Raw genomic sequence first — 18,975 nt, forward strand, 5'->3', positions numbered from 1 at the left:
ATTTTAGTTAACATTAGGAAAAATTTAATTTTGGAGAAGTTACAAATTATTGCAGAAAATTAATTGGTTTTAAAAGTAATAAAATCCTTCGCAGAAATTTAATTATGTTCAAAAATAATAAAGTTCCTCCCAGGAATTCAATTATTTTTAATTCAATTTTAATCATATTCCTCTAAAATTGTTATTATTTTTAAAATTTTTTTTAAAAATCGTCGAAATAATTCAATTATTTCAAAATATGTTGATATAATTCTTGATGAGAATTAAACATCAAGAAACATTCAATTTTTCAATAAATTATTTATTTTTGTATGTAATTAATTGAAGTCTAGTAGAATTTTCTAATAAAAATTGATTTTCATTTCATTAAACTGAATTTTTGTTAAAATTTTAGATAATAATTGAATATTAAAAGCTATATTACCTAAATTAGATATAATTGTATTTTGAAATTAATTTTTTCTGAAAAAATGTAATTGAATTTTTTTTATATTATTTAAAGTTTTTATTTTCCAATATATATTTAATTGAAGAGTTTAAGAATTCTTAAAAATAATAATTAAATTGTAATTATAAAAATAATTTTGAAGAAGATTTTTTTATAATATAAAATAATGATTTTATCAATTTGTCATTTTTCATTATTATAAAACATGAAGAAATCGAGCACTTCGAGTCAAAGACTCGGAGTGATCGATATCTTCATGTTTTATAGTTATAAGAAAATTTAATTTTTCTTTTAAGTAAAATATTTTTTTATTTGACTCGTACTGGTTATATTTTTGTCAGTAATTTTTAATTTTTGGTCCATAAAAACAATTTTAAATATTTACGAAAATCATTGAATATTATATTGCGAAGAAATTTACAGAAAATTTGTAAATAATTGAATTTCTGTAAAAATTTTATTATTTGATGAAAATCATTAAATGTTTGCTCAGAATTTTATTAAAATTTTTTTTTTTTGAATAATTGAATTCTTTTGGTAAATTTTATAAAAATCGTAGATATTAAAAATTATTGAATAGAGGAAAATTTTTTTGAAAATAATTGAATTTCGGAAAAGAATTTCAATATTTCTAAAGATAATTGAAATTTGAACGACAATTTCTTTAAATTTTTGCAAGTAATTGAATTTCTGCGAAGAATTTAATTATACTTTTGAAAATAATTGAATTCTAGTGATAATGTATAGAACTTTTTCAGCTGGAATTGTATTATTTATAAAACAGAAAAAGTTTTTTTTTTTAATTTTCACCAACTTTTAGCAGTAAAAAGAAAGGTACGAATTTAGTACCAATTTTGGCACTAAATTTTAATTTGTTTTAATTTTAAGGCCCAAATCATCTTTAATTTAGAACCTTTTTTTCACAGTGTAATTTAATGATTTTTCCTCTGCGGCCATCAGTAGAGGATTTTTTTTAAAGAAAGTTTTTTTAAGATATCCTAATTTATCTTTTTATCGAAAAATTAACTTTTTTCTTTTTATCAATGAACGATTGCTTTTCCTTTTCTCATGAAGAGTAAAAATATTCCAAAGGCCAAAAATAAAAAGATACAATGTTCTTTCATTCTTGAACGTTAAAATATCTGCACACTCCTTTTATGGAGTGATGGAAAAAAGACTTATCTCTATATCAGCAATATTTTGACGTAGGTTTGCGATTTAGACGCACACATGTGGTATATAGAGAGAAAAGCCATGGGTCAATTCTTATAACCGGCCACAAACACGATTCAGAAAGTTACAAAGCGCCAGAGGAGATATTCTTGCACACCCACTATTTTCTATATACATATATATATATATATATGTATATATATATAAGAGTAGATATATATTTATATACAAAAAGTATTATAAAAGGGATTCTCTCGTATAGGACAGCAGACGGTGCTGTGAAATATCTATGGCAATACATCATCGGGCAATATCACCGCATGAAGAGATACAGTAATATTTTCTTCGGACACTATAACGTTGGCCAAGAACTTCGTGTAAGCGCTGCGGGGGTACCGCGATTCCACGCCAAGCCCTTCTTCTTTTACTCCGGATGTAACTCGTCGTTGCTTCCTTCAAGCGACGCTTCGCCAAGCCAATCCCCCCGAATCGCGCATATACTCTACTCTGGATAAGTCTCCGTCTTCTCATTTTCAAATCCTATATCTATTCACAATATAGGATGAAAATTTTCCACTGAAATTCGGGCCACTTGCCAACAGGCTACTTATTTCCAAAGAGGAATCCCCCCCTCTTCGCTATATATATGATTACGTCAATATTAATTGCAAAATGGTTAAGTGCCATTGGGAAATAAAGATGTGACCAAAAAAAAATCGAATAACTTGGGATTTATTAATATTAACCGTTAAGTTTGATTTTAAATCGAATATTTAAATAACCGCACGATTAATAAACACCATATTGTGTTTATTATCATTCTCAAGTCTTAACATAATTATTATATAATAAAACTTTAAATACTGAAATTGTTGGTTCAAATACCATTTAATCCTTTCTTAAAAAAGACATGGAGTGGAAAGGTCGAATGTATCGAAAAGTATCGAAGTAAAGAATGGGCAATGAGAATGTAAAATCTTAATAGAAGGGTGTTTTCAAAATTGTTTGTTATTTAAAAAGAGCGCGAATATATAAATTTTATTTTTGTTAAGAGAATGTACACATAACAAATCTTATTTTGCATTGTCAAAAAACGTCAATATTTCAAATATAAATAAGCAAATTATTAACTGAAAAAATTTGAATATTATTATTAATGAAATAATGGACTTGGACAATGGACATATAAAAACTAGCACCGTAGACGGCCGCTTGCGGCCGTCGGAGGAGCTAGTTGACTTAAATAAAATAATTCAATATTTTTAAAAGCCATATAAAATTATTTAAATAAAAGATGTTTTAATTCTTCTGTTTGGCCTAATGGCTTAAGTAAATAATTTAAATAAATAATATTTATTAATATTAAATATTTAAAAATTATTAATATTAGATATTTAAAAATAAATAATATTTAAAATCAAGTAAATATTTTTTTGATAACAGACAAGTAATCGGTGTAAAATGTATCACACTGATAGTTATTAAAATCTGAAGACAAACCTTTTTGAAATTCAACAACTTACAAAAGTGATCGTCTTCCTTATGTTTTGTAATAATTTAAGTAACCATAAAAATTTTCAAAAAAAAAGTTAATTATTTACAGAAATCCTAATAAAATCGTTCACAAAAATTCAATTATTTTTACAAAAAGGAAAATTTCTCAAAAAAATTGAATTATTTAAATTTTATTTAAATTTATTTAAATTTATTTAAATTTATTACAATTTATTTAAATTATTTAAAAAAAAAATGTAATAAAATTCGTTGCAAGAATTCAATTATTTTCATAAATAATAAATCAATTATTCGGTAATTAATTTTTATATATCAATTTTCATTAGAAAATTCTAGAAAAATTCAATTATTTAAATTATTCAATAAATAATTTATTGAATAAAATTGAATGTTTCTTAAAATTGAATTCTCATAAAGAATTTTATCAACAAATTTTTAAATAACTGAATTCCTTTGACAAGTTTTAATAAAATTTTGAAGGATAATTACATTTTTCAAGGAATTGGATTAAAATTGTATTAAAAATAATTGCAGTTTCTCTAAAATAATTATGAATTTCGGAAAAGAATTTTAATATTTATAAAGATATTTGAAATTTTGACAAGAAATTTTTTTTAATTTTTGAACATAATTGAATTTCTGCGAATAATTTTATTAACTTTTAAAAATAATTTTATTCTTTCAACGAATTTTATTCAAATGCATAAAAAGAATTGAATTTCGGTGAAGAATTTTATTATTTATAAAAATAATTGAATTTTTAAAAAATTTTTGAACATAATTTGAATTTCTCTGAAAAATTTTATTACTTTTAAAAATAATTGTATTCTTCCAACGAATTTTATTCAAAGTTTATAAAAATAATTGAATTTTGGTGAAGAATTTTATTATTTATATAAATAATTGACTTCTTGAAAAGAATTTTGTTAAATTTTTTTAAATAATTGAATTTTTACGATGAATTTTATAAAAATCTTTTGAAATAATTGATATTTTTCGAAAAATTTTATAGAATTTTGCCAAGAATTTTATTAAAATTTTTAAAAATAATTAAATTTCGAAGAAGAATTTTATTATTTATATAGATAATTGAAATTTTGTCGAAAATTTTTAAAAAATTTTTGAACATAATTGAATTTCTGCAATTATTATTTAAGTAACTTTTCCAAAATTGAATGTTTTTAGTATACTTTTAACTAAAATTTTTCTATCAATCTAGTATTTATGAAAATTGTAAAAATTATCCATTAAATAATTTATAAGTCATAATTTTATGATATAGTTTTTAAAAAATTAAGTTATTTGAAATATTAATGTCAGTATAGTAACAGAAGAATTTAGTACGATAAAATTGTAAATATAGTGAAAAAATAATAAACAAGCTTACAAAGAAATTTTTTTTTGAAACAAAATGGGAACATTACACAATATTATTTAAAAACCACTTAAAATGTTCATATCAGTAGTAAAAGACGATTTAAGTCAGAAAACATTGTAAATATAGTGGAAAAATAATAACAATCTTAAAACTAACTTTTTTGAAAATAAAATAGAAAAATTATTCAAAATTGTTGAAAAACTAAAAAAAACATTAAACATTACATTAAACATTTACATTAAACATTTACATTAAACATTTAATTACATTAAACATTGTTAAAACATTAATGTCAGTAGTAAAAGTCGATTTTAGTCAGACGACATTGTAAATATATTGAAAAAAATAATAACAAACTGAGAAAGAATTTTTTTAAAAAACAAAATAGGAAAATTATGCAAAATTGTTTAAATACCACTAAAAATATAAATACCAGTAGTAAAGGTTGATTTTAGTCAGACAACATAGTAAATATAGTAGAAAAATAATAATAATCTTAGAAAGTATTTTATTTCATTCAAATAAATGGATGTTAGATATAAATTTTATACAAATTATTTGTTTCAATTAATTTTAAGTAATTTTATTTTATCCATATAAAATCTATTATATGAATAATAAATATTAAATATAATAATTTTAGTTGGTTCAAATAAATGTTTATTGGATAATACACCATTTAATTGAGTCAATTAATTTTTATTTGATTCAATTAAATTTTTTTCAGTATAGATTCTTTAAAATTTTGAGATAGCTATTTTATTATAATAATGATTTTTTGTTTCTTATTAACACTAGAGCATGTTAAATTAATATGTATTTTTATTGGGTGTTAAAATAACATTAGAATTGTGTTAAAATAACACCATATAAAAACTAAAGCAACAAATTGAACACATTTTTTTGGTAGTCTTTATATTAAACCCGAAACTAATAAAACCCCAAAAAGTTGACTTTTTTCTAACGAAAAGTTACGTGTTTCTTTTTTTCTTCAAGTTATTAGTAAAATTACCCAATACTAATAAAATCTTGAAAAAGTTGAATTTTGTATTTTTTTTTCTGATCAAAATTTACCAGTTTTTTTTTCTGAAGATATGAGTAAAATGACTCACTCTGCATATAATCAGCATTGATCTTGGTTATTTTTTTTTTTTTTGTCGAAAATAAAAAAAAGGTACTTTTAGACAGGTAACATGTTTTATGTTTTTTCTCACGATCGACTATGCGGGATTCTTGAGATTTTACAAGAGTGAGAGAGAGAGGGGGGGAGGGGACTGTGGAATTCCCTGAGGGGCCTAAAACTTGATGTGCTTATGTGTGAGTGTTGGCTTTTGGTTCAGAAAGGTGAGATTCCGGAAATTTGGTCACGGCTGGTTTTCAAGGCATCGTTGTGGTGGGTGGAGCGAGGGGGGGCGTTCCACAAGGCACCCTGCATGGGGTAGTTTGGAGCTCACGCGACACTACTGCCATCTATATCTCGTGGAGATTTATGAGCTCGGATTTTGCAGTGCTTTGTAACAAAATGCACACAAACACATATACGAGCGGGTGTCGATGCTGCTGCCCCCTGTCGAGATAGTGCGCTGTTTGCCCCACAGGGGTTACGCGCAATTCGCGCTCCGATCTCAATCCGATCCCTCTGTTACTTGTCTTCTTTTCTTCGATTTTATCTCATATCCTTTCAAACAAATTCATCACTTATTCAAATTTATTGAAATATAGGGACAATATATATTTTTTTTTTGTTTTTAAGGGTATTTTTCAAGGAAAATTTGACGCTTATAGAAAGGGACCACCTAAGTTTTTTTTAGGCTGAGAATCAATATTTTATAAGTTATCGTTTGTTATATCGATTTACCTTGAAAACTTCTTTTTTTAAAATTTTTTAAGAGAAAAAATAATATTTATTGAATATTTCAAAGAAAATAAGAAAGTATAAATACTTGATTTGATTTCAGAATTCATCCACTTTGTGTATTTTGACTTAAAATGTAACAAACATAACCTACAAGATTGTGGATAGTTCTTAGGTTATAAGGGTAAAATTGTTATTCGATTGTCCATTTCAATTCAATTATTAATTTTTTAGAATTTTTAAATAAAATTCTTCTTTAAATCAATTATTTTTAATTATTTTTAGAAAAAGTTCTTTAAGAATTTTCAAATCCATTTGATTACAATTTAATTTTATGATATAAATTTCGATAATTCGAAAAGTCTCCAATTAAATATACAATTAAAAAATAAAAACTTCAATTAATTTTAAAAGAATTCAATTGCACTTTTTCAAATAAATTAAATTCTACCAAATATTTAGTGAAAAGTATAAAAAATTTTAGATTTTTAAAGATTTTAATTTGAAACGTTTTCAAAATTCAATTATTTCTAAAAAATTAATGCAATAATGATTCTGATATTCAATTATTATCTAAAAATTAAACTAAAACTCATTTTTAAATCAATTTTTATTAGAAAATTCTACGAAAATTCAATTATTTAAATACAAACATAAATAATTTATTGAATAATTGAATGATTATCTAAGAATTGAATTCTCATAAAGAATTTTATCTATAAATTTTTAAATAATTGAATTCTTTCAACGAATTTTAATAAAAAATTTTTAAAATAATTGAAATTCTGCGATGAGTTTAAATTATTTTTGAAAATAATTGAATTATTCCGAAGAAATTTATAAAAAAATTTTAAATAATTGAATTTATTTGGGAAATTTTATTAAAATAGTAGATATTAAAGATCATTGAATTAAAGAAAATTTTTGCAAATAATTAAAATTGTTGAAAAGAATTGAATTTCAGAGAAGAATTTTAATTATTTATAAATATAATTGAAATTTTGTAATGAGTTTTAATATTTATGAAAATAATTGAATCCCTGTAAAAAATTGTATTATTTATAAAAAAAAATGGAATTATTGAGAAGAAATTTAAAAAAAAAGTGTAAATAATTAAATTTCTGTAAAATTTTAATTATGTATGAAAATAATTAAATATTTGCGTAGAATTTTATCAAAAAATTATTTTTTAATAATTGAATTCTTTTTGAAAATTTTATTAAAATAGTAGGTATTGAATATCATTAAATTGAGGAAAATTTTTGAAAATAATTGAAATTTCGCCAAGAATTGTAGTAAAATTTTGAAAAATAATTGAATTCCGGAGGCAAATTTTAATTATTTCTAAAAATAATTGAAATTTTTAAGAGAATTTAAAAAATTTTTAAAAATAATTGAATTTCTACAATTATTTGTAATGTTTATAAAATTCAATTTTTTTATTGCGTTTTTAAATAAAATTCTTCTGTAAATCCAGTATATTTTTAATTATTAATTACATTAAAACATGAATTTAAAAAACAAAAATGCTTATGAGGGTTTTTGTGGTCGCTGATTAGGAATCAAAAGTCTTTTTTCCAAAATTCAAAATGGCGGATCCAAAATGGCGGACGAATTTCTAAGAATTGATCGAAATCACTTGAAAGTCATTACTCGGGGGTTTTCGAGTTCGCTGATTACGAATCTGAAGTCCTTTTTCCAAAATTCAAAATGGTGGGTTCAATATGTCTGTCAAAAATATTTGAAAATTATTAAAATTGCATGAAATTACTGACTCGGGGGTTTTCGGGATCACTGATTACGAATGTGAAGTTCGTTTTATTTTAAAAAATAATCTTAATTAAATAAAAACCTCCGATTAACGACTTTCATGCGAATTCGATCAATTATTAAAAGTTCGTCCGCCATTTAAAATTTTTAAAAATCAACTTAAAATTCAGAATTAGCGACCTTATTTTCTTAATCTAAATATGTAAAAATTGACATATTTGTAAGTTATAAGTCGCTCTCTCGTTCAATAAGTGCATATACACTTTATAATAAGTGAAATTTTACTCAGAATAAATAAAAAATTCATTTATTTATAAATTTATACGCACTTATTGAGTAAGAAGACGACTTATAATTTATAATAAGTATGTAATTTCAGATATTCAGATTTACAGAGTAAAAACTTTTTACTACAAACTTTGGATTTTGAAATATCAAAAAATTAACACAAAAATAATTTTCTTTTTTTGGAAATTTATTTATTTCTAATTGTTTATAAGAGAAAAAAAAATTGATAGAGAATTCTTTTTACTTGTATTAAAAAAAAAAAAAAAAAAAAAATTTCGAGACAAGGGGAAAAGAAGTTCATTGAGATGATCGCCGTTTGTGTGAATGGCTCCCTCGATGGAAGAAGCGGCCATTCGCACTCTACGGAGAAAAACCTGCAGGGGTTGCATTCAGAGTGAGAGAGAGAATGAGAGGGGGGAGGGGAGAGATTTGAAAGTGCTAGTGGGGAGTAGCTATATAAGGGGTACGGAAATGGTACGAGCTACTGGTATATCTACCTACCTATGCTTCGCACTCTAACCCATCTCCCCCATCCCTTTATGCGGCCGGTTTACGAGCAACCTGTGGTAACGAGAGCGATAGATAATAACCGCTTCGTTCTGAAACCCTCACCCCCCCCTTCTCCCCCTTTATACTCGACAACCGTTCACACGTACGTCAACTTTTCCTACTTTTTTTTTTCCATGAAAAATCCCTCACCGTGAATTCATTTTAAATCTACTCCTCTCTAGCAAAAGTACTTTATTTATTTCTTTCATAATATTTTTTTTTTTTTTTGTATTAAAAATGGGACTTTTCCTTACTGTTGGAAATTTTTTGTTTTGGAAAAATCTTTCTGAAGGAAAGAAAATTTTTTTCTACGCTGCCATTTGCAAATTTGGACAGATGATTTCTTGTTTTTCTAGAAAATTTACTATCACTAAAATAATTTATTTGAGTCAAATAAAACCGATTAATCGACTATTATAATTTCAATAATTGAGAGCCGATTTCACCAACACCGATTAAAAGTTAATCAATGATTAAATCCTCAATTAACCAATCAGAAACCTTTAAATTGTCTTTAATCATTGATTAACTTTTAATCGAAAGTTGGTGAAACTGGCTGTGAATCAAATAATATTTGTCAATTAAATGGTTCAATTCATATTTGCTTCAAATACTGAAATTATTGGTTCAAATACCATTTAATTTACTTCAATAAATGTAATTTGATTCAATTCAATATTTAATTGAAAATAGTGAATTAATCGGTTTATTTAATTCAAATAAATTTTTTTTCAGTTTATATCAGATATCAAGAATATTAATTAAATTTAAAATTTTTAATATTACTTCACTAGACGCATAGGTTTTTTTTTTAAATTTTACTATTTTTTCTATAATGAAATTACTAGAAATAATAATAAATTTCTACAGAAATTACTGAATATAATTTTAGTCAGAAGTAATTTCTTATCAGTAGGAGAAAAGGTGACATAAAATAATAATAATAATAATAACAGAAACGTATTTGCCTAATTAGTTATGTTTACCAAAAGTGAAAAGCACTTGAAGCGCGTAAAGTTTTACGCCATCTTTTATGAAATAAATTTTCTTCTCCTCTCCCTTAAAGACTATGTGGAATATTGATGGTGGAACGGTTGTTTATTCAGGCTCGCTTTTAACTGCGTGCATCGTAGTTTGCTTTTCGGCCTAGAATTCACATTTATATATACATACATATATATATATGTATACGCACACAAACTTTCCTTCTATATGAGACTGTTTTACATCTCTCATTGCTCTTTATCCTCTTTACTCTTATAATCTTTACTTTAATCTTTACGCCGCCTTTCGCGGGACGCGCGCGACCTACAAATTCGTACGAAAGCAACGTTCTTCTTCGCACATTTATCAGGATTTTCAAAGGAGCTAGACTTTTTAAGCCGTCATAAATTTTCTTTCTGGACGAGAAAGAGAGAGAGGGAGAGGGAGGAGGCGGAATCCAAATAACAGAGACGAAAGGGGGAGGATTTTCAGATTTAAAAAGGATTTCTCTCGACACAAAGATATTGCTATGGATGGATGAGAAAATACGGATTTATAATATCTTTTGATTATTGAGAATGTTTTCGAATTGATCGTTTTGGAAGGAAAAATATTCCACTATACTGGAGAATTTTTTCAGGGTTGCCACAGATCTATGGGAATTCAGGGAAAAGTCAGGGAAAGTAGGATTTTGTCACGGAAATCAGGAAAAAGTATAAGGAATTATTGTATTAAAAGTATACTGGAAAAATTAAATATTCAGTCTTTATTAGAAAATTCTGAATTTTTTTGTCTTTTTTATTTGCCTTATAAAACTATTAAATTCAATTTTTTCTATTTCTGACAATAATTTATTTTAAATAACTTAATTCTATTGAAGAACTGACATAAAGTTATAAATCTTTTAATAAATCTTTTATAAATCTAACTTATAAATAATATAATGAAGTATTTTTTTTGAAAAATTTTATTTCAATTCTGTTGAAATTTGTTTCAATTTTAAAATTTTAACACGCAGTTCTTTGAAAGAATTCAATTATCTCAATAAGTATCAAAATTCTTTACAAAAATTCAATTATTTTCAAAATTAAAAAAAAAAATTTCGTCAACATTTCAATTATGTTTGTAAAACGCAAAATTCTTCGCCGAAATTCAATTACATTCAGAAATTTTTATAAAATTCATTGCAAAATTTAATTATATTCATAAATAACAATATTCATCACTAGAATTCAATTATTTTCAAACAAATCTAAAAAAAAATAGTCGTCAACATTTCAATTATCTTTATAAATCGCAAAATTCTTCTTTAAAATTCAATTATATTTATGAAATTTTATAAAATTCATTGCACAATTCAATTATCTTCATAACTAACAATATATTCATTACAAGAATTCAATTATTTTCATAATTAACAATTTTCATTACAAGAATTCAATTATTTTCAAAATTTCTTTGCAGAAATTCCATTATTTTCAAACAAATCTAAAAAAAAAATAGTCGGCAACATTTTAATTATCTTTATAAATCGCAAAATTCAATTATATTTATGAATTTTTATAAAATTCATTGCAAAATTCAATTATTTTCACAAATAATACTATTCATCACAGGAATTGAATTATTTTCAAAAGTACAAAAATTCAATTATTTTCAAAAATTTTAATAAAATTCATGGCAAAATTAAATTATTTTCATAAATTAGAATATTTATTATAAGAATTCAATTATTTTCTAAATTTCTTTGCAGTAATTTAATTATTTTAAAAAAAAAATTTCAAAAATAGTCGTCAACATTTCAATAAATTATAATTCAAAAAATAAATTCTTTTCCGAAATCCAATTATATTTTCAAATTTTTATAAAATTCATTACAAAATTCAATTTTTTTTAAAAATAATACTTCTCATCACAAGAATTCAATTATTTTTAAAAATTTTAATAAAATTCATGACTAAATTTAATTATTTTCATAAATAACAATATTCATTAAAAGAATTCATTTATTTTCAAAATTTCTTGACGGTAATTCAATTATTTTCAAAAAAATGTAAACAAATAGTCCTCAAAATTTCAATTATCTTTATAAATCGCAAAATTCTTCTTCAAAATTCAATTATATTTATGAAATTTTATAAAATTCGTTGCATAATTCAATTCTTTCACAAATAATACTATTTATCACAAGAATTCAATTATTTTCAAAAGTAAAAAAAATCAATTATTTTCAAAAATTTTAATAAAATTTATGTCAAAATTCAACTATTTTCATAAATTACAAATATTCATTACAAGAATTCAATTATTTTCTGAATTTCTTTGCAGTAATTCAATTATTAAAAAAAAAAAAATGTAAAAAAAATAGTCGTCAACATTTTAATTATCTTTATAAATCGCAAAATGCTTTTCCAAAATTCAATTATATTTAGGAATTTTTATAAAATTTGTTGCAAAATTCAATTATTTTCTCAAATAATACAATTCATCACAAGAATTCAATTATTTTCAAAATTAATACAATTCTTTACCAAAATTTAATTATTATTATTAACTTGAATTTTGGAAGAATTAAACTATTTTCATAAGTAAATAACATTTTTCGTAGAAATTCAATTATGCTTAAAAATTAAAAAAAAATTCTTGTCAAAATTTCAAGTGTCTTTATAAATAATAAAATTATTTTAGAGAAATTTCAATAAAATTTTTAGGAAAATTTAAATTATTTTCGTAAACAATAAAACTCATTTCATGATTTCAATTCTTTTTTAATACAATTTTAATTTGCATGATCTTTTTATAGAAAAAAATAAATTGTTTGAAACATTTTTATAAAATTCTTCGTAATAATTCAATTTTCAAATAAAAATTGTTTTAAAAATTAATTTCAGTTAAAGTTTTAGATAATAATTGAATTTTGTAAAAGTTTGAAATTGAAATCTTTGAAAATCTGAATTTTTCATACCTTTAATTAAAAATTCTATATGAGACTAATTTTAAAAAGAAAAAAAAAGAAAAAAAAGAAAAACATGAAAGAAATCGATCACTCTGTTCATGAGTGTTCATGTTTTACAATAATTTCTTCATGTTTTACAATAATATTTTCATCTTTTATTTTATTTTTATCTTTTTTTTTCAATATTTTTATAGTCGATATCTTCCTTAATTAATTATTTTTATCAGTAAGTGAATTTCAAAAGGTTTAAATTTGAAATTTTTGAAAATCATAATTTCTATGGAAAAATAATAATGATTAAATATTTATTTAAAAATAAAGTTATTGGTGTTTTTAAACAATTTTTCAATTAAGGAAATTTGTAAATAAAATTTTTTTTGAGTATCTAATTATTTTTAGAGTGAATCAGTACATTCTTTAGGGTTAAGAAAAAAGTCAAAAGGAAAAAACAATTAAATTTTTGTGGCAATTATATTTTTGGCTGATGACTATTAATTCAGAATTGCTTTTTGATTGTGAAATTTTTATTGACGACTTAGAAACTAGTTATCGTTTCCATCGCGAGTAAGTTTATAGAAAGAAGCAGTTGTTAGAAAAAGTTAGTCATCAGTTGATCTTCTTTTTCTTTTGAGCGAATATTTGATATACAAATTTTGCAAACATCAATATCGAGTGCAGAATTTAGAGGAAAAGTTTCGGAATGGAATTTTTGCGAAAAGCTTGAGAAGCAAGTTGAGTTTGCCAAATGCTGGTTCAGCTTCTTCTTATTCTTCTAATAGGATAAATGCACATGGTGCCTGTCCAGAACATACACGTTGGGCCATGTTTTCATTGTGTTCGTATAACCAGAAATACGTACTGATAGTTCACCGGAGTAGGAGAATGAGAATAGTAGCCTGGAAATTCGGAATCTGAGGAGAGGGAAAGAGAAAGAGGAATGTTCCGTTATTTCCAATTTCATCCGAGTCACCCTTCTATATTCCCTTCATCATTTGTCTCCTTTACTACTTCTTTTCTTCTTCACTTTTTTTGATTGTAATAATTTTTTTCTTTTTCCTCCTTTTCCTTTTTTTTCTTTCCTCCTCCTCTTTTCTTCTTCTTCTTCTAATTCTTCTTTTTCTTCTCCTTCATCTCCTTCTTCTTTTTTTGACCCTTTTTTCTTCTTCTTTTGGTTTTTTTCTTCTTTTTCACTTTTTTTTTAATTGTTGTCATCTTTTTCTTTTTTCTCCTTTTTCTTCATTATCTTTTCTCCTACTCTTTTTTTCTTCTTCTTCTTCTTCTTCTTCTTCTTCTTCTTCTTTTACTTCTCTTTCTTCTCCTTCTTCTTTTTTGACTCTATTTCCTACTTCTTTTGGTTTTTAGTATTTTTTAGGCCTTTTTTGCAAAAAAATTTGAGTGGCGAAATAAATGCGCACTATTGCCTCAAATTTTTCGCAATATTTCCAAGTTTACAGTGCAAAATTTACTGATGAAAAATTGTTGTGCTGAGATGGCGGGGCAAACGGACCGAGACCAAATATCCGCTCGAGAAGTAGAATTGCCATTATTCATCCTTAGAAAGAAATGCTAAGAAGTTGTTTGTCCTGTATCCTCGAGAGAAGATTTCGCGAACTCTTGGCAAACTCGGCCCATTTTTACAAAGAGAGAGAGAGAAAGAGAAAAAGAGAGAAAAAGAGTCTATTTCAACAGCCTTGTATACTTTTTATTTACGTTTATCTATCTCTATGTGTATACATTTTTTGTCCAACTCTATTCACTACAAAGCAATGAAGATTCACGTACATTATCCAAGTAGCAATTTATGCTTTCTTCTTGGGCGCTAGTTTCTATTTCTATACTCTTCCATCTTTAACGGCCCACGCGGATGACCCTTGATTCTCCTCTTCCCTTCAAACGAACAAACGACGTTGTTATACACTATTATTTACGTAAATTATAATTTGCTTTAAAAATTTTATTATTTTTTACGATTTTTATATTTTTTTTTCTTTTTTTGCTAAATGTGATTAAACTGTATCGGAGAAAAATTGGTGGTTATGGAGGTTAGGGTTACTAAAGCACCAGAGGCGCCATTGTATTGAATCGTGACGAACATTCCCGAGCTGAAACGAATATACCCGATTAATACACAAATTCGCCATTTGCATTCGAAAACGAAAAAATATGTCTAAGAGAAAAAAAAGGCTTTTTTTGTGAATTCGTACAACTTTAAATTCGCTGAGAGTTGAAATAAAAAAATTATTCTCAAATATTTTGTTAAAATTCTTAGAAACAATTCAATCGTTTTCAACAATTTTTCGAAATTCCATTATTTTCAATATCTACTATTTTCATAAAATTACACAAAAGAATTCAATTATTTGAAAGAATTTTAATGAAGTTCTTATTCGCAAATATTCAATCATTTTCAGAAATAATAAAATTTGTACAGAAATTTAATTATTTGAAATATAATTTTCATTAATATTTCTTCTAAAAAAATCAACTATTTAAAAGAATTTTTTAAAAGAATTTTTATAAAAGTTTTCTCGGAAATTCAATTATTTTTAATGCAATTACAATAAAATTTCTTCGAATTCAATTATTTTCAAAAGTTATAATAAAAAAATTCTATATAAGAATTCAATTATTTTTAATAAAATTTTAATTAACTTGATCAAAAAAAATTGTAAGAATTCAATTACATATTATCTCATTAATAACAAAATTTTTCGCGGGAATTCAATTATTTTCATAAACAATACAATTTTGAATCAATTATTTAAAAAAACTTTTTATAAAATTCTTCACAAGAATTTAATTATTTTTATAAATAATAAAACTCATCGTACGATATCAATTATTTTTAAAACAATTTTAATTAGCTCTTTGAAAAATGCAATTATTAAAAAAAATATTTTTTTTAATTCTTTAAAAAATGCAATTATACTCAAAAATTTTATTAAAATTCTTAGAGAGAATTCAATTATTGTTTTCAAAAATTTTACTAAAACTTTTTATAAAAATTAAATTTTAAAAAATATTCAATTATTAAACAAATTAATTATTTTTTTATTAAAATAATTGAATTCTCGTAAAAGTTTCTAATAAGAATTGATTTAAAATTGAATTTCAGTTAAAATTTTAGATAATAATTGAATACTAAAAACATTAGTGCGTGAATTTTTAGAAATAATAAACTTTTAAATGATTTTTAAATAAAATCTTTAAAAATTTTAATTGTTGTAAAAAGATAATAATATTTAAATTTATATTTTTGAAAAAAATATATTTTTGAATAATTTTAATTTAAAAAAACAAAAAAATTATTAAATTTAGGAAGAATATTATAGTTGTAGTTTTTAGAAGTTGTTAAAATTTCTAAAAGATTTGACATAGTTATCATTAAAAAATTTTAAAAATTGAATTTCTGTCGAAAAAGAAATGAGTATTTCAATATTTATTTTTAAAAAATTATTCCAGTTTTGAATGTACCTAGTTTAATTAGGAAAATAAAAAAAATAATTAAATAATTAATCTTTTGATTAATAATATAATTAATAATTAATTAATTAATTTTTTTTATTAATAATCTTTTTATTAATCTTTTTAATCTAATTAAAATGTTTTCGTGAGTATAATTTAAAGATTAAAGTATATTTATAATTATTTAAAAAATTTAAAAAAAAAAAAATTTTTTTATTTAATTAAAACAAATTTTATGTTTTAAAGAATTTTATTTGTTTACTTCTAAAAATTATTTTTAAATATCATCGTATTTTTGAAGATTTATTTAAATTAAAATTTAGAAATTTAGAAAATTATTGCATTTTGTGAAAATTTAGAATTGACGTTATTAGCAGTAGGTATAAAAAAAAGTTATTTGAAATTTTAACAATAATATTCTTGATATTTGATATAATTATAAATTTCACATATCTGTTTTTTTAAAGTTTAGTATTTTTTATATTAAAATTTCGCTTTGTCACATTTTTCCACGAAATTGCAAAATACTTTCACAAAATTTAATATATAGGTACTCTCTCTCTCTTTCTCAGTTTATTTTTTATGAAAATTAGAAAAAAATCAGAGAAATAAAATGCGGAATCAAATTGATTTTTGTGAATCTTTTAAAACAAGTTTTTTTTTAGTAATCAAATTTAATTTTTCAATTAGCTACTATTTTTATTACTTTTTTCGTTCTTAAAGCTACCTTTCGATACTTTTTTTCAAATTAATTATTAAGTATGAATGTGAAACACTTCCTAAGAAAGGTACCCAAGTGGCAAGAAATTTTAGATTATTTTCGTCATTTTCCCAATATGTAATAAAATTAAATAAATTTTAACTTGAAAATAATTAAAGTTCAATAACAATATGACAAAAGAATTTTTATTTTTCTGTTTCAGGTGAGTGGCTGGCAACATCAACCGTCTCTGTAATGCCAAATAGGTATCGATGTGTGTTAACTGTCGATAGTCAGTTTATCGGTTGCGGCGAACGGATTGCTGCACCCGGTGAGTGACGAACCCCGGACTCCCGTAGCTCACTTGACCAATACCCTAAATCAATCAGCCACGTCCAACTTCCGTACACTTAATTAGTGCTCCATCGTAGGTCCTGATGTACCTATATACAAAGTAGCCTGTTTTTCTATAGATCGTGTGTGTAGAAATAGAAGAGATTTTGTAAAAATCAAAAAAACAAAAAAAACAAAAGCAACTGTAAAAAAGGCGAAAAATAAAAAAATAGGGGGGGGATCCTACTATGACTGGGGTAAGGTCATTGCATAAAAGTTTCCGTGAATGAAAAACAGTGCATGTGGGCATAAAATTAGTAAAAAAAAAAATACAAAAAAAAAACAAGAACCGAAAATACGTAATTAAAACTTAATATTAGTTCGTAGTAGATTTAGATTTTTGTTTGTCCCGTTCAAAGAAGACGAGTGCACGATTGGGTGGATGGAGAAAGTTGATTTGAAAAGCGATATTGTAAATGATAATTCTAGGTCGGTGTAGAAATTTATTAATTTTTCTTCAGTTTACAATTTATGTTATTATAATTTTTTTTTTTTTTTTGAGTTCGCTCCAATGCAATAAAAGTGCAAAAAAAGCTCGGTGCGTCTCTTCGAGCGGCGACACGATGACTGCTGTTGATGTTATATTTTTGTTATTTTTATTGTCCTCGCATCGATTCGAGAATTCGTTTACACCGTTTCACCTTCTTCTTTTTATTCCGCATTCTTCATAATACATTCTTTTTTCTCTTTTTCACCCTTTCTTTTTATTTTCATTTATTTCTCATCTTTACGAAATTTTATTCCCATTCTCCTTGTCTTTTTCTTCTTGACATTTTTTTAAACGATCAAAATTTTTTCAATAAAAATTTTCCATATTTCTATTTTTAAATTAAAATTTCTTTTTTTTTAATTTTCTTATTTCCAACTTTTTATATTTTTAATGTTTTAATTTTCAACTTTTCATATTTTTATGAATTACATTTAAAAATAACAATTAAATATTTAAAACAATTAATAAATTAAAGTTTAAATAGATTTAAATTAATTTTTAAAATAAAAAGAAAATGAAATTTTTGAATTTAAAAAAGAAGTCTGTGATGAAACGGTGGGAAATGTGTGATTCTTTCGATCGTTATAAAGTATATAAATATATATTCATGTTCGAAAGTTTTGTTATTATTGTATAGAAAAAAAAATAAATATTGTCGTATTCGCTGAGTACCTGCCACAAACGGGGGGAAGGGAGGGGTAGAAAACGAGTACGCGCTGTTCGATCACAAATAAATTATACCGTCTCTTTGAAAAAGCATTTAAATATACCAACATTTTTCCGTCATCATCCTAAAAGTGATATAAGACGATAAGAAAAAAAAAATTTTTTTCAAAAGCAAAAAAAAAGAAACAAATTTTTTTAAAAATTATATACGTATGTACGTACCTACCTAGTACCTATTGGCGCCTTTTATACCACCCAGAAAAAAATTTTAATCCAATCACAATAATTTAAAGAGCAAAAAAAAATTTGCCATAATTAATTTTATTAAAAAAATCAATCATTTTA

At 23.8% G+C, this 18,975-nt stretch overlaps 1 protein-coding gene across 3 annotated transcripts in view; it reads left to right on the top strand.

The window, feature by feature from the left end:
* LOC122503693 (homeotic protein ultrabithorax-like) overlaps positions 1-18,975 on the top strand; it is a 282,431-nt gene that overhangs the window by 239,256 nt on the left and 24,200 nt on the right. For 2 of the 3 annotated variants that reach the window (XM_043614339.1, XM_043614341.1), the window contains one exon: positions 17,305-18,334. The exons of the other annotated variant lie outside the window; for it this stretch is intronic. The gene's annotated coding sequence lies outside the window, so the exon portion shown is untranslated. Of the gene's footprint in view, positions 1-17,304; positions 18,335-18,975 lie in introns of those variants that run through there. 3 annotated transcript variants of the gene reach the window in all.

The sequence above is a fragment of the Leptopilina heterotoma genome, unplaced genomic scaffold (genome assembly GCF_015476425.1).
Source record: "Leptopilina heterotoma isolate Lh14 unplaced genomic scaffold, ASM1547642v1 Lhet_268, whole genome shotgun sequence".
Taxonomy (NCBI): Eukaryota; Metazoa; Arthropoda; class Insecta; order Hymenoptera; family Figitidae; genus Leptopilina; species Leptopilina heterotoma.